This window comes from Pelodiscus sinensis, chromosome 2 (genome assembly GCF_052426305.1).
Source record: "Pelodiscus sinensis isolate ZL-2025 chromosome 2, ASM5242630v1, whole genome shotgun sequence".
NCBI lineage: Eukaryota > Metazoa > Chordata > Testudines > Trionychidae > Pelodiscus > Pelodiscus sinensis.
In genome coordinates, this window is record NC_143053.1 from 16724126 (window position 1) to 16740000 (window position 15875).

At 44.5% G+C, this 15875-nt stretch overlaps 1 pseudogene; it reads right to left on the reverse strand.

Annotated features, from left to right (window-relative positions):
• Positions 1-7135: 7135 nt before the first annotated feature.
• LOC149525235 (ADP-ribosylation factor-like protein 4A) overlaps positions 7136-15875 on the reverse strand; it is an 11138-nt pseudogene continuing 2398 nt past the window's right edge.

Below are 15875 nucleotides of genomic sequence, written 5' to 3' on the forward strand. Positions count from 1 at the left end.
GTCTTTTTATATAGTCCTTTTGACTTGGGAAGGTAAATAAACTAGAAAGCATATTCCAATATATGAAAGCAAATACTAATAATATTCAGCTTGAAGGCTCTCAGTGGGCTTCACTAATATAGGGATGACTTCAACCAGAGAGGGCTCAGAATTGGGGATTGGAGTGAGGGGTCTGGACAGGAGCTAAGGTGTGGGAGGTCTGGAGCAGAGGGCTGGGGTATAGGGCACTTACCTGGGGCAGCTCCCCTTTGGTGGAATGGGGCAAGCAGGTGGCTCAGTGCCTGCTGTACTGCCTTATGCTTGCTTATAGGCACTGCCCCTGTAGCTCCCATTGGCTGGAATTCCTGGCCAATGGGAGCTATGAGGGGGTAGTGGCTGCAGGCAAGAACCTTGCAGGATCAGAGCTTCCAGTGATAGGATGGCTACAACTTTGTCTCAATTTGTCTCACTCCACTGCAATCAGGGCAGCCAGAAGGAAAGGGACTGGAAATTTACTTTTTCAAATCTTAATTTGAATTTCTCCTTTTGCTATCTCTTGTTGAGTTTTCCAGTCAAACACACCTCCTTTGCTCTCAAATTTGGGTTTGGTTTAGCCTTCTGCTTCTGTTCACATGGGCATTTCCATCATGGGGGTCGGTGCTGGCATGCTAATTCACACGATAACAATGTGTGTCACACTCCATGACTAGGTCCAATTCAGACAGCAACAGAAAATGAATCTACAGAAGCTTCTGATACAGAAGTTAAAAGGAAACAAATAGGCTGTGTCTAGACTGGCCAGTTTTTCCGGAAAATCAGCCTCTTTTCTGGAAAAACTTGCCAGCTGTCTACACTGGCCGCTTGAATTTCTGCAAAAGCACTGACTTCCTACTGTAAGAAATCAGTACTTTTTGCGGAAATACTATGCTGCTCCCATTTGGGCAAAAGTTTCTTTTGCACAAAACTTTTGCACAAAAGGGCCAGTGTAGACAGCTCAGATTTGTTTTGTGCAAAAAAGCCCTGATCACGAAAATGGCAATCAGGGCTTTTTTGCGCAAAAGCGTGTCTAGATTGGCCACAGACGCTTTTCTGCAAAAAGTGCTTTTGCGGAAAAGTGTCTGTGCCAATCTAGACGCTCTTTTCCACAAATGCTTTTAACCGAAAACCTTTCCGTTAAAAGCATTTCCGGAAAATCATGCCAGTCTAGACGTAGCCCTACAATTGCTTTTGAATGCAAAAGTAGCGACAAGGATCGCACAGGGAACAGTGCCCATGGAACAATGGTCCTAAGGAATGAGAAGTCACACACTCAAGGTCCTGTAAAATCTGTGAAATTCAGACATTTTATGCTCTGGCTTTGGCTGTAACAGTTGCCACCAGTGTCAGGGGATGCTGCCACCTGCCATTCAAGAGTGGATATAACTTTTGCCTCCTGCTCCTGTGGGTCAGGGTTACTTGCCCCATATTAACAACCCTGTATGCCACAACTCTATTAATATGCTCTCTGGTGCACAAGACTCAAGGAACCCTTTCCCCATGCTTGCCTGTTCAGGAAGAGATCATAAGAGCAGACTTTGTGTGAGACCAGTGCATGGTCCAGGGGCGTATTCACTACCTATCAAAACTCCTACAGAGAGGGGCAGGGCCATGCACAGTCTGGGGGCTGCCAGCTGACATGGGAAGACAAGATGTAAACTTCAGAAAAAAAGGAGTAGAAAGATCTGCTTCGAAGATCTGTAAGATCATTCCCCCAGCACATCCAGGGGCATTTTCACCTGCATGCTTTGCAGGCAGAGCGAGCAGCACTGGTGCCATGCCCTTGTGTGCAAAGGTCCCTTACTTGGCTTTGCCTTTTAAGAACACAGCACAGTGTGTAATGCTTAAAATGTACAGAGCCTCTGTCATGCATCACAATCAAGGAGAAAGCAGATCAGCATCTCCAGAAGTTTAGAACAATGTAGCTTACCAGCGAGTGGGCATAGCCACCTCCTCTCCAAGAAGCCAAACATGGAGGGTCTGACAAATGATGGTGAAAGAGGGGCAGCAGGGCTTCAGGTTGCTTCTTGAAGACCTCACTGAGGGAAGTAATTGCCCTGGATTGCTGCGACTGTCTCAGTATTGCTGGGTGTTTGTCAGGAACCATCCTTTAAGGTTTTACGAGTTACATGCTATGTGAATTGCTCAGTGATGGTTGCTGTTCCTTGGTCACAGAAAGGCCCGGATCCCCATGCAACAGAGAAATATTGTTTCAGAACCACAAACACCAAACCACAGTTCTCCAGCCTGTAGTCCTATAACCACAGTTAGGCGTATCACACTTTGGTATCTGCCAAGTTCTTTGCATTTTTTAACACCAAGTCTCATCTGAAATTTTGAACATACTGTAATGGGTTTGGACACAGAGATCCCTTTGTAACGGTCACTTGATGTGCTGAAATACCACTGAGCTCACCTACCTACCCTCTGGGGCACCCCTATCACTCTGCCCTGTTGAGTCAGACCCTCTCGTTCCTTCCAGCTTTGGCACAGAGTTGTGGTCACAGCCTACAGCAGAGTAGAATAGTCACTGACATCAGCTCAGTTCTGGGATGACTGTCAGAGGGACTTGGCACAGCATCCAGGTACATAGGATCAGAACCCCACCTTACCCATCCTACTCTGTACAAAGTTTTATACACAGTAAGCTCATACAATATTTGCCCTCTTTATCAATGAGAGACATGCACAGCTGTTTCCCCCCATCCCAAGTAATCATTATTTATACTGAGTTTATTAATAAACAAAAATTATTTTGTTAAGTATAAAAAGTAGGATTGGGTGGCCCTAAGAGATAGCAAATAAAACAATGTAGGTCAGCAAACAACAGAAAAGGAAACACACACATTTAGCTTAATACTCTGATAGAGAACTTGTTACAAATCATAATTTCTCACCCTCGTCCCTATTTCAAGTAAAGTCCTTCTCAGGCCTGAAATGTCCTTTCTGACCTCAATCCCTCTGTTCTCCTCCATCCCTGTAATTACAGCCCTTTTGTTTCCAGGTATTTTCAAGTATTCTCTTGGGCTGAGGAGGCCTTCTGTAAAGCCAGCAGAAGACAATCATTGTTTATCTCACTTGTCTTATATAGAATTTCCCTAGGGCAGGAAGCCTTTGTGCGATTTCCCCACACCTTGCTAAAAAATACCAAATTCAAGATGGATTCCAGCATAGTCACATGTCTTTGTAGAAAGTCTACAGGAAGATTATTCTTCCTCATTGACTTATGAGGAGAGGCTGAGGGATTTGGTTTTATTTAGTCTGCAGAAGAGAAGAATAAGGGGGGATTTGACAGTAGTCTTCAACTACCTGAAGGGAAGTTCCAGAGAAGATGAAGCGAGGCTGTTCTCAGTGGTGACAGATGGCAGAACAAGGAGCAATGGTCTCAAGTTACAGAGGGGGAGGTCTAGGTTGGATATTAAGAAAAACTATTTCACTAGGAGGGCGGTGAAGCACTGGAATGGGTTACCTGGGGAGGTGGTAGAATCTCCATCCCTAAAGGTTTTTAAGTTCCAGCTTGACAAAGCCCTGGCTGGGATGATTTAGTTGGGGTTGGTCCTGGTTTGGGCAGGCGATTGGACTCAATGACTTCCTGAGGTCTCTTCCAATCCTATGATTCTATGAATTATCTCTTGCTAATGGCCTGTTACTCTATGTCTGGCTTCTTCATTGTTGTTTCTGATGGGCTGGTAATAGGCTTTTCCCAACATGAAAACATTGACAATAAATCTATTGCTAATTTCAGATATAGAAGCAGTACATGTGTACAAATAGACTGTACACAGTCAGCAGTTTACAACGGTGAGGGGCAATCTGCCCACCTGTGGCCCATTGGGGTCCTAAGTGTGCCCTACAAGACATTTTGTTTAGCGTTGCCTGTGCACAGGGTTACCACATTCCACTGGTTTTCATTTGCATAATTTTTTTCCTATCAGTATTACAAAAGTGACAATAAACTTAAAGCAAGGGCAGGTGAAGTGAGGTGCATGTTGATTGCACACAACATTGTGAGAGCTGTGTACTCCCTCTGCATCCAATCAAAGTGCTGCTATGGTTCAATAGGCCTTCTCCCCCCACCTTTCCCTCCCAGCAAATTCTAGGGATTGAAGTGCAGCTAGCAAAACTAGGCAAATATAACTTAGATAGGGCCACGATAAGCTAGGCAAATATAACTTAGATAGGGCCATGATAAGGTGGGTGCATAATTGGCTGGATAACCGTAGTCAGAGAGTTGTTAAAGGTGCTAAATCCTGCTGGAAAGGGATAACAAGTGGAGTTCCGCAAGGGTCTGTTTTGGGACCCGTACTGTTCAATATCTTCATCAATGATGTAGATATTGGGATAGAGAGTACGCTTATTAAGTTTGCAGATGACACCAAACTGGGTGGGGTTGCAACTTCTTTGGAGGATAGGGACATAATTCAAAATGACCTTAGCAAGTTAGAGAAATGGTCAGAGGTAAACAGGATGAGGTTTAATAAAGAGAAATGCAAAGTGCTCCACTTAGGAAGGAACAATCAGTTCCATACATACAAGATGGGAAGCGACTGTCTAGGAAGGAGCATGGCGGAAAGGGATCTAGGGGTCATAGTGGACCACAAGTTGAATATGAGTCAACAATGTGATGCTGTTGCAAAAAAAACAAATATGATTCTAGGTTGTATCAACAGGTGTGTTGTAAGCAAAACTCGTGAAGTCATTCTGCCGCTCTACTCTGCACTAGTTAGGTCTCAGCTGGAGTACTGTGTCCAGTTCTGGGCACCACATTTCAAGAAAGATGTGGAGAAATTGGAAAGGGTACAGAGAAGAGCGACAAGAATGATTAAAGGCCTGGAGAACATGACCTATGAAGCCAGGCTTCATGAACTGGGCTTGTTTAGTTTGGAAAAAAGAAGATTAAGGGGGGACATGATAGCGGTTTTCAAATATCTAAAAGGGTGTCACAAGGAGGAAGGAGAAAATTTGTTCCTCTTGGTTTCTGAGGACAGGACAAGGAGTAATGGGCTTAAAGTGCAGCAGGGGAGGTTTAGATTGGACATTAGGAAAAAATTCCTAACTGTCAGGGTGGTCAAATATTGGAATAAATTGCCAAGGGAGGTGGTGGAATCTCCCTCTCTGGAGATATTTAAGAACAGGTTAGATAGACATCTGTCAGGGATGGTGTAGACGGAGCTTGGTCCTGCCTTGAGGGCGGGGGGCTGGACTCGATGACCTCTCGAGGTCCCTTCCAGTCCTATTATTCTATGATTCTATGATTCTATGAAAACTACCCTATTCTAGGAGACTGTCTTGGTTATGATAATCTTATGGCTCACTATGAAGAATAAGAGCCACTCGTGCAGCCCACTTACTAGTCTAGGGGTATGTCTACACTACCCCGCTAGTTCGAACTAGCGGGGTAATGTATGCATACCGAACGTGCAAATGAAGCCCGGGATTTGAATTTCCCGGGCTTCATTTGCATAAGCGGGGAGCCGCCATTTTTAAATCCCCGCTGGTTCGAACCCCGTGTAGCGCGGCTACACGGGGCTCGAACTAGGTAGTTCGGACTAGGTTCCTATTCCGAACTACCGGTACACCTCGTGGAACTAGCTCTCGTGGAACTAGCGTGGGACGAGGTGTACCAGTAGTTCGGAATAGGAATCCTAGTCCGAACTACCTAGTTCGAGCCCGTGTAGCCGCGCTACACGGGGTTCGAACCAGCGGGGATTTAAAAATGGCGGCTCCCCGCTTATGTAAATGAAGCCCGGGAAATTCAAATCCCGGGCTTCATTTGCACATTCGGTATGCATACATTACCCTGCTAGTTCGAACGAGCGGGGTAGTGTAGACATACCCTTTGTTATTTACAAGCATTTCAATGATACCTTGCAAGGATTATTTTGTTAAAGCATTTTGCAGTTATGCATGTTCATATTCATAGGCATATCTTCACACAGCATAGGGAAGGCTCCGTGACACATAGCAATCCATATGTGGAAAAAATCCACGTGCGACTGATCCAAGCTGGCTGAAGAAGAGTGCTACAGGTCTTGTTAAAACTGAGAAAATTCTGTGTCTGTGAAAATCAAGTCAGAAGAAAAGACAATTTCCCACCATCTTGGTGCCTCATGATATAACCTCTCCTCTTGCAAATAGAGGGGACGTAAAAATCCAGCTCTTCAATGTGGAATCCCAAAAGAGAAATTTAGGATTCCATTCCAGCATCCACGTTTTAGCTTCTTTGCTCTGTTCTGGGCTTACCCTATGGCAATTGCGTGCAGGACTGGCCATACTAAATGATTAACAGAAAGGTCCCATTACTTTTCTAAATAGCATTTTTGTTTTTGTCCTTGTTGCAGTTTTGGCTCTTTAGTGTTCTTTAGATCAAACCAGTTTTCCATGGACACTGTCACAGTAGTGCTGCCATCAGCCTGTCATTTGCCAAGTCCCTTTGAAGCTGCCTTTCTGTGGGGCTCTTTGGCAAAACAGATGCAGGGTTTTGATAAAAGGTCTCCTTGAACTCTATGCCAATTGTTACAAAATTTTGAATGGTGCATGATGGAGAGACCCAGTCATTCACCAAGCTCCAGATGGGGCATAAATCCTGCCTCTTCAGTCAACAAACAATGATGAAGGGTTGTTTGAACACTTGCTGACTAGGAGATTCCCATATGGCCTGTTCCATAGGCAGGGCTTGCCAAAACACACCCCCAGCCTGGCAAAACACACCTCATTTGTTCTTGGGCAGGAGCTCAAGAGCCAGCTAGTGATGATAAGTTTACACGACTGTGGATTCCTACCATGTCAACAGAATCCCCAGCTGTCCTATGAGGGCTGCTTTCCACCAACCTGGCACAAAGAGGATGGAGACAGAGACCAGCACCTATGCTTTTACAGGTTTGATTTTTTTCCTCACTGTCACTGGTGTAAATCAGGAATAACTACATAATGTAAGAATTAAGTAAAGGGAGAATCAAATCCTGCAATTCAAATGGAAAAAGCCCTAGAAAGGTCATTCGCTGGCAGAGGGAAGGACTAGCTGACCTAACAGATTTTGTCTACTTCTGGTTTCTGATCTATTCATCTGTTGCTCATATGGAAACCAACCTGAAGTAAAAACAAATAGTGTTCCCTAGCTTTACATCCATCTGAAACCAAGAAGATAGAAACATGGAAATCTTTTCATTCCCGCTAAATTGTAATCTGTCACCAGGAAGCCAGCTTGGGAATATTGCACATTGCCACGTAGGTAATTTGATAGCTTGATTATATTAAAGTAATTGCTGAGTGTGTTCTTGCTGACTGCTCTCTATTTCCCTGAAGTAATCCCTGCTCAAACGCACTTGAGGGAAAGCAATTATGAAGGAAGCTTTCTCCTTTGGAATTGTGATACCCTAAATATCACCGTCCGTTCTAACTGGCTTTCATGAACATATTTTCTGCAGACAAATAAGCATTATAAATAATTAATGAGCAATATAACAATAAACTTCTTATGGCATCCACATTTTGAAATATCTGCTTGAATGACAGAATTGTAGAAACACCACACGGCCTAAATTATAGTACAGTAAAACTCCAATGGTCCGGCATCTGACGGTCCGGCACTCCTGATGTCCGGCACCATCAGGAACCCGGAAGTGCTCCGCAGCCAGACCATTGGAGCTGCTCTGCCCCAGCTTCTCCTATTCAGCCGCTGCTAAAACTGGCCAGCGGCTGAATCGGGGAAGCCGGAGGCAGAGCAGCTGGGGCGCTGCCGGGTAGGTCCCCTAGCGCTGCCCCTGGGGGCTGCGGGACCAACCTGGCAGCACCCCAGGCGTCCTGATTCAGCCGCTGCTGAAATTGACCTGCGGCTGATTCCAAGAAGCCCGAGGCAGAGCTGCTCTGCCTCAGGCTTCCTGGAGTCAGCTCTTGGTCAATTTCAGCAGCGGCTGACTTGGGGATGCCTGGGACAGAGCAGCTGGGGTGCTGCTGGATTGGTCCCGCACCGCCGCTCCTCAGTGCTACTGGATCAACCCGGCAGCACCCCAGCTGCTCTGCACCAGGCATCCCCAAGTCAGCTGCTGCTGAAATTGACCAGTGGCTGACTCCGGGAAGCCCTGGGCAGAGCAGCTCTGCTTCGGGCTTCCTGGAGTCAGCTGCTGATCAGTATCAGCAACGTCTGACTTGGGGACGCCTGAGGCAGAGCAGCTGGGGTGCTGCCGGGTTGATCCAGTAGCGCCAAGGAGCGGTGCTGCGGGTCCAACCCAGTAGCACCCCAGCTGTTCTGCCCCAGGCGTCCCCAAGAGCAGCTGGGGTGCTGCCTGGTTGGTCTCTCTGCGCCAAGGGTCGGCATTACCTCGACCAACCCAGCAGCACCCCAGCTGCTCTGCCCCAGGCATCCCCAAGAGCAGCTGGGGTGCTGCCTGGTTGGTCTCGCTGCGCCAAGGGTCGGCATTACCTCGACCAACCCGGCAGCACTCCAGCTGCTCTGCCCCAGGCGTCTCCGATTCAGCCGCTGCTGGTCAGTTTCAGCAGCGGCTGAATCAGGGACACCTGGGGCAGAGCCAGACTATCAGAACGGGGGGCTATGAGAGGTCTCGGGAGGCAACCCTCCACCCCAGACTCCTCATAGCCCCCCCTTCCGATAGTCCAGCATATCTGATAATCCGGCACCCCCTGGGTCCCAAAGGTGCAGGATTATCAGAAGTTTACTGTATCTCCTTTCCTCAACTCAACATTCCCCAAGTGACTCATTGACAGTGGAATACACGGTGACACATCAATCCTGCTTTTGAGCACAAAGACTCAGAGCTCCTATTCTGGTAGCACAGGCCTGAGATTTGTGGAAAGGAAATTTACAGGCAACTGTGTTTCAGCTTCTTTGCTTTGCTAGTTAGTAGTCCACAGTGCTCAATGCAAACATACCCCTCCAATGTCCCTCATTTTCAAGGAAAGCATTCATTTTAGTCCTAAAGTTGCTTACCTTCCACTCCCATCACTTTCATACTTGAAAATTGACATCAGAAATAAATAGTTGACCTGAGGTGACAGAAGATTATAATTTTCTGGTTTTGGTGTCTGTAGCAAAGAGGCATTGGTGACAGTGCTGAAGGCTTAATATAGCACTTTTTGACTGATGATAGATATATTTGTTGCCAGAGGCAACTTGGAAACCTGTTAGAACTTCAGAGACATTTACCATTTCTGCCTTTCAGAACATGAGGCTTGTGCAAAGGTAAGTGATACCATGCCAGGTGGTTTTCCAGCTGAGAAGAATTCCAGCCAAAAGCCAAAAAGTTGGAGCCAGTTTGACACACAAGATGACTTGCAGATAATCCGGGGTTTAACAACAGTGGGGAAATTGATTAGAACTACAGGACACATTCTGAAATCTATTGAAGCCAATGCAAAAATTTCCATTGACTGCAACAGGCTTTGAATCAGGACCTCCAAGAGGAAATCAGGGAGGGAGGGAGTAAAATTAAAGATGAAGATCTAGTGGAAGGTTAACATGGGGGATAAAATTAATTAAATAAAGACACATTCTCAAAGCATGATTTGCCAATTTAAAAAAAAAACATTAAAAATATTGAGTCCCTCTTTGAGCCCGTCCCCCAGAATGGCACAGGTAGGGTGCAGATGCCATGGGGTAGAAGAGCTCAGCTTGCTCATTCATAACATCTTTTTTCCCATTGCTGAGAGAGAGAGTTCCTCATGCCCTATTTGTTAGCAACTAGGATGGGGTGGGCAATAATTTTTGATGGGAGGCCACCCCAAGATTTTGGAAAGTGGTTGAGGGCCACACTTTTCCATGATATCAATGGAGGAGATGCGGGGTCTGAGATGGAGAAGGGAACTTGGGGTAAGGGACTGGGGTGCAGGAGGGAGAATGGAGTCTGGGAGGGAATATGGGTGAAGGAGGCATTTGTGACTTAGGGTAGGAGACTGGAGTACAGAGGTTTGGGATGTGACCTAGGGCAGGAGGGGATTGTGATCTGGGGCAAGAGATTGGGGTGAATGGGTGCAAGAGAGGGACAGACGGTTTGGGTATGTTGATTGGGGAGACAGAGGGTTGGGAAAGGATTGGGAGGGGGTGGAGTGCCAGAGGCAGGCTCTGACCAGAAGACTTACCAGCCAGCAGCCAAACTAGCCCACCTGCCTGCCTGCAGAGCTAAGGTTTGCAGAGTTTAAAACATTTCCCAGCCAGCCAGCCAGCCAACCTGCCTGCCTGGCCATGTGCCTGTGTGAATAACTGAGCCTAGAAGAGGGGGCATGATTCTTCTTGGCTGCCTGTTATTCAAACAGTCAGCTCCCATTGGCCAGTTTCTGGCCAGGAACCGGCCAATGGAATTGTGCTGGGGGCAGCTCCTGAAGCTTCTCCCCTCCCCTCCAGATTTGAAACAGAAACGGAGCCCAGCAGACACGTTTCTGAGCAGTGTGAAGGGCTGCGGGGCAAGCAGGGGAGCCTGCCTGGGGTGGGCTGGATCCGGCCTGCAGGCTGTATTTTGCCCAGGTCTGAACTAGGAGGACAGGCACTGCTTGAACTTCCGCTATCCTAGTAACATTTTGAAGGTTTACTGGCTTCTACCATTGTTTTGGTAGCAACAAAGTCCACCACCAGCACAATGCCACCTCAGCACCTTGTGCACAGCTTCCACAGGGGCCTTTGTGTCTCAGGCCACTTATGTTCCAGAAATTGAAAGTGACTACAGTACTTAAGTTTCCAGAGTCACTTTGACTTTTTCTGTGTTAAATCTTTTAATGGGAATGGTGCTGATCAACTCATTGAAGTGCAGCCTAGAGAGTGCTGTTGTGTTATCAGCAGATTTGAGCCCCAAGATCACAATACAAAAGCACTGAAAAGTTAGAAACAATCAGCATCTGGCCCAATTCCCCATTGCCAGAGGGAAGGGAGACAGCAGGTTGCCGTTGACAGAGGCAGAGATGGCTTCCATTCAACACTGAGTTGGCGTTAGAACCACACCAGAACCAGACTTCCACTGGACAGGTAATTGGCAAAGGCTAAGGCAGCACATGCCCCTGGCACTTGTGTCCATAAGTCCAAATGCTCCCAATCTTAGGACAGGAGAAATCACAGCACTGACTCCTCCACATCTCTGCAACTCATCAGTGCAACTCTCCCCCTAGATATAGCCATATTTCAGAGATAGTCTGAAGTAACACTGATAAATGAGGCTACTGTCTGTTTCCAACTCTTTCTTGGAGATTAATGAATGGGTTAGTAATCCTTTGCCTTATTATTCCATCAGGCCAAGTCCCTTGTTTTCATTGAATCTCAGATCAAATTTCACTGAACTATCAAAAGGAATGCTAAAGTAGGGTGAGTAAACCTGATTTGGACCTTCACTCGTAACTCGAACTTAACCTTTTTTGAATTGCTAAAAAGTTTACTCAATGAGAAAAAAGTTTATATTATTTTTATTATTATTCCTCATAACTTTTACCTTCAAGAATTCACCTCAGAATACATCTGAAATGTCAGAATGCTTAAGAAAGTGTATTCTTGTGATATTTTCAGACCAGATTTGCAAACCCACAAACCTGATTCAAAGTCCACTGACATCAATGAGTCTTTTTTCATTGACCCCAATGACTTTTGGATTGAGGCCTTTGATAAATATCCAGACTTTTGGATGATTATCCAGTACTTTGTTGGTTAGACTCTCAGTAATTTTAAGTCACAAATGACAGTAAAATGGCTTGGCAAAAGCACATGTAATGTCTGGCTGGTGAAGTTATACAGAAAGAATTTTGTGAGGGTAGGAAAAAGATGTCTATGCTTTGATGCTTGTAAATGAGAGATTAATGAAATTGGCCAAAATCAGCCTAAAGAGCATTTCTTCGTGCAGCTCTGCCACTCTGGGCATGTTTTTTTGTTTTTGTTTTTGTTTTTGTTTTTTCAGTTGTGGCCCTCTCAAACTTGCAATGCCAATTGTTCAGCAGACCAGTAATCACTAGTGAGCACGATGGAACCACTAACCTCCTTTATCATGTGTGATCTAACTCAGAACTTGAACCCATGCTCCTGAAGAGGAGGATTAGTGCACTGTGTACCTTTACTATCATGTTCTATGTGCGCAGAGAACTAACTGCCAACAAAAGTGCAAAACTTTAAAGGAAAAATAAGAGTGACACTCTTGGATACGAGTGTGTTAAATGAAAACATGTATCTTACTTATCTCTATTTATTCTGTTATATGACAACATACAAATTTACACATTAAACATATGAATATATGCAGCTGAAGAAGAAACTTCAATACTACATATAAATATTTATGCTGTGTTAGTAAACTTCTGACTGTTACTGCTTTTTAGTTATTTATATTGTGTAAACCAACCTACGGTACAATAAAAAGGAGAGAGGGAATATAAACAGAGGAAGAAAGACACATTTAGTACTGCATGCATATGAATGGTGACAAGTTGAAGGAATGGACCACAGGATTTAGGCCAAAATGTGAATATAGTTGAAATGCTTGGTATTTGTGGCTATAATATAATAAAATTTAACATAGTGGGGGGACGGGGGAAGGGAGGAGTAGAGGAAACACTAAAGCATCCTACCACTGTAGCATTTCATTTCAGGAAGGGGAACTCACAAAAATGAGGAAGTTAATTAAACAGAAATTAAAAGGTACAGTGCTAAATTTGAAATCCCTGCAAGCTCCATGGATATTTTTAAATACAACACAACAAAGGCTGAATATGAATGTATACCCCAAATTTAAAAAGCATAGTGCTTGGAATACTCGGAAAATCCACAATTTCATTGATGCAAATAGTCTCGCCACCAATGCAGGTTGCAACTTTTCCACGCCGTCCTGTTTTGTGTGGTTCTTGTCCAGGTCCTTCCATGAATCCTCTATAAAGAATCCACCCAACATAATAAAGGACTTCCTCTTATTCTTTTTACATCTTGTGGATACCAATGGAGTATATGTGCTCTCTATCTGTTCTCTCAGTCTTGCTACGTGGCCAGCCCATCTCCTTTTCTGATCATACATAATTTGGATGATATAGTTGACACCACTTCTTGTGCACAAAACATTGATAGTAACATACTGTAGCTTACTTACACTCATCATGCATCTTTCCATTGCTTGTTGGGTGATTGCAGCTTTAATTCTTCTGTAAGCATCATGTTCCAGGTTTCACATTCATAGAGCATTAGCAGAAGGATACTGTTGTTAAAGAGATGGGCTTTTGCAGCAGTGGAAAGTTTGGTATAAACACAAATGTTACTCAATCTCCCAAAGGCAATCCAGCCCGATCTCCTCCTCCTACTCAACTCCGGGCCCAACTCACTGTCCATCTGCAACCCTTGTTGAAAATATACATATTGATCCACCAGCTCGGCAGTCTGTCCACCTAGTTGCATGGCTTACTCTAAACAATAGGGCTGCATCTAGACTGGCAAGTTTTTCCGCAGCTGCTTTTGCAGAAAAACTTGCCAGCTGTCCGCTTGAATTTCCGCAAGAACACTGACGATCTCATGTAAGATTGTCAGTGTTCTTGAAGAAATGCTATGCTGCTCCCATTTGGGCAAAAGCCCTCTTGCGCAAAGCTTTTGTGCAAGAGGGCCAGTGTAGACAATGCGGTATTGTTTTGCGCAAAAAAGCCCCGATGGCGAAAATGGCGATCGGGGCTTTCTTGCGCAAAACTGCGTCTAGATTGGCACGGACGCTTTTCCGCAAAAAGTGCTTTTGCGGAGAAGTGTCCATACCAATCTAGATGCTCTTTTCCACAAATGCTTTTAACTGAAAAACTTTTCCGTTAAAAGCATTTGCGGAAAATCATTCCAGTCTAGAAGTAGCCTAGGCGTTGTTCATCCACTTTGTCCAGTGTGGATGGTCAGGCCAATCTCCTTCATATTCTTACCTATGTCATTGAGGAGGATTTGCAATATTTCGGGTTTTGACACAATTAGGGTGATGTCAATAAGAAATTCATCTTTCGCTTCAGTATTCCATGGGACGTCTTCCAGGATGCTGGCAAGCAACTACGGTGAACAAATGTTCACCTGTTTTATGCCTCGCTTAACTTCAATGATCAAGAGATCATCAACAAATGTGATTTCTGTAATTGCGTCCATCATGGACTCTTATAAGATTCTAACATGCCCAGGGGAGACACCTTGTGAAAGAATAGCCCTTAAAGCTGCATTTTGTTCCACTGAGTCAAAGGCTTTTTTAAAGTCAATGAACAACAAGCATAGTGAGATCTTGTACTCTTCATACCTTTCGGTCCTCTGTATTACCACAAAAATATGGTCCACTATGGAGAATCCCCTATGAAAGTCTGCCTGTTCCCTTCTCATATTTTCCTCAAGGACACCCCCAATATGGGCACAGATCATTCTCAAAAAGATCTTATAAAGATGAGAAAGCAGGCAGATGGGTTGATAGTTATGAATGTCTTCTTGATCGCCTTTTTTCAGCAGAAGAACAGTTCATGATCTCTTCCAATCTTTCTGGATTCTCCCCTCTTTAACGTAGCTTGAGAATATCTCACTAAGTGCTTTTAAAAGCATATTGCCTCCTGCACAAAGTTCTTCTATGTGTACTTGGTCTAAACCTGCCACTCTTCCCAATTTAATCTTCTGAAGGGCCACTGCCCCTTCTTCACAGAGCACATCAGGTTTGGGAGTGATGGAGCCCAGTATAATGCCTCCATTGCTATTGCTGAGTAAAATAATTGGCTATAAAAGCGCCAGCAGATTTGTTCCATTTCATGTCTGTTTGTTGTTTTTATACTGTTTTTGTTAACAAACATACTTAGAAGAGTTTGGCTTAGCTGGATTTCATGCCATGCTCTTTGCAAACTCGTTTTCTTTTCAATTGCCTTTTGCTCTTTTGCAAGGTGATACTGCTCATAATCTTCTATCATCTTTCTCCTCAGCGTTTTACAGAGCAGCTTGTTCTCTAGGCCGGCATCGCCCTTGGCTGCCATATCTGTCCACTTGGCAAGAAGATCAAGAGTTTGCGGGTAAGATGGCTTCCGGACTCCTTTGGCTTCTTCACAGTGGTAACCATTTTACATTTGTTGAACTTCGCTAAAAAGTGGTAGTAATCGGAATCTTCAGTTTCATCCATTTCCCATGACTCAGAGTCAACAGCATACTTAAACAGAGCGGAACTGTTGTATCCGCATACAGTCCAGTCTACTGCCATCACGGCAGGACCAAGCACCATCTAGAGATCATCCCTGACAGGTATTTATCTTTGCATTGATGTGAATGACTGCAGACAGAGGAGAGCAATGGAGAATTAGGACCTAATTTTTCATCAATATAATTTGATGTAGCTGGAAAAGGCTGCCTAACAGCAAAAGATTCTAGTTTGGAACAGAAACATGTATATCTGCAGTATCTACACCAAAACAATCAGAAAATCATCTCATTTTAACTGCATTAAACCAGGAGGAACAAAATAACTCAAATGTGAACAATACATTGACATGTTTTTGGCATTATTTTTCATGTTTGCATCCATGGAAACACTACAGCAGGGGCCCTTCTCATCCTCTCTAGTCAAGAACATTGAGAGACTTAATATGAAAAAATAAAAATTAGAAAGTGTAATGGATGGTGAAGAATAGACACTGATGTATTAAGGCTTGTTCCAAAGGCTCAAGCCAGATTCACTCCCCTTACAATATTTTGTCAATAATTTAAAAATGCTCAGCAGCCAAAATGCTTTACTTTGAGTACAGGAAAGAGGGAAAGAGAGTGAGAGGGAGAGAGAAGGACAGCTAAAGAATATCATGAAAAGTATAGCTCTTTACACATCTAGGGAACTTAATGTTGCTGCTGTTGCTGTGATATTGATTAAAGATCTGACGGATGCCATAATACTCTAAAAGTTCCACAGTAC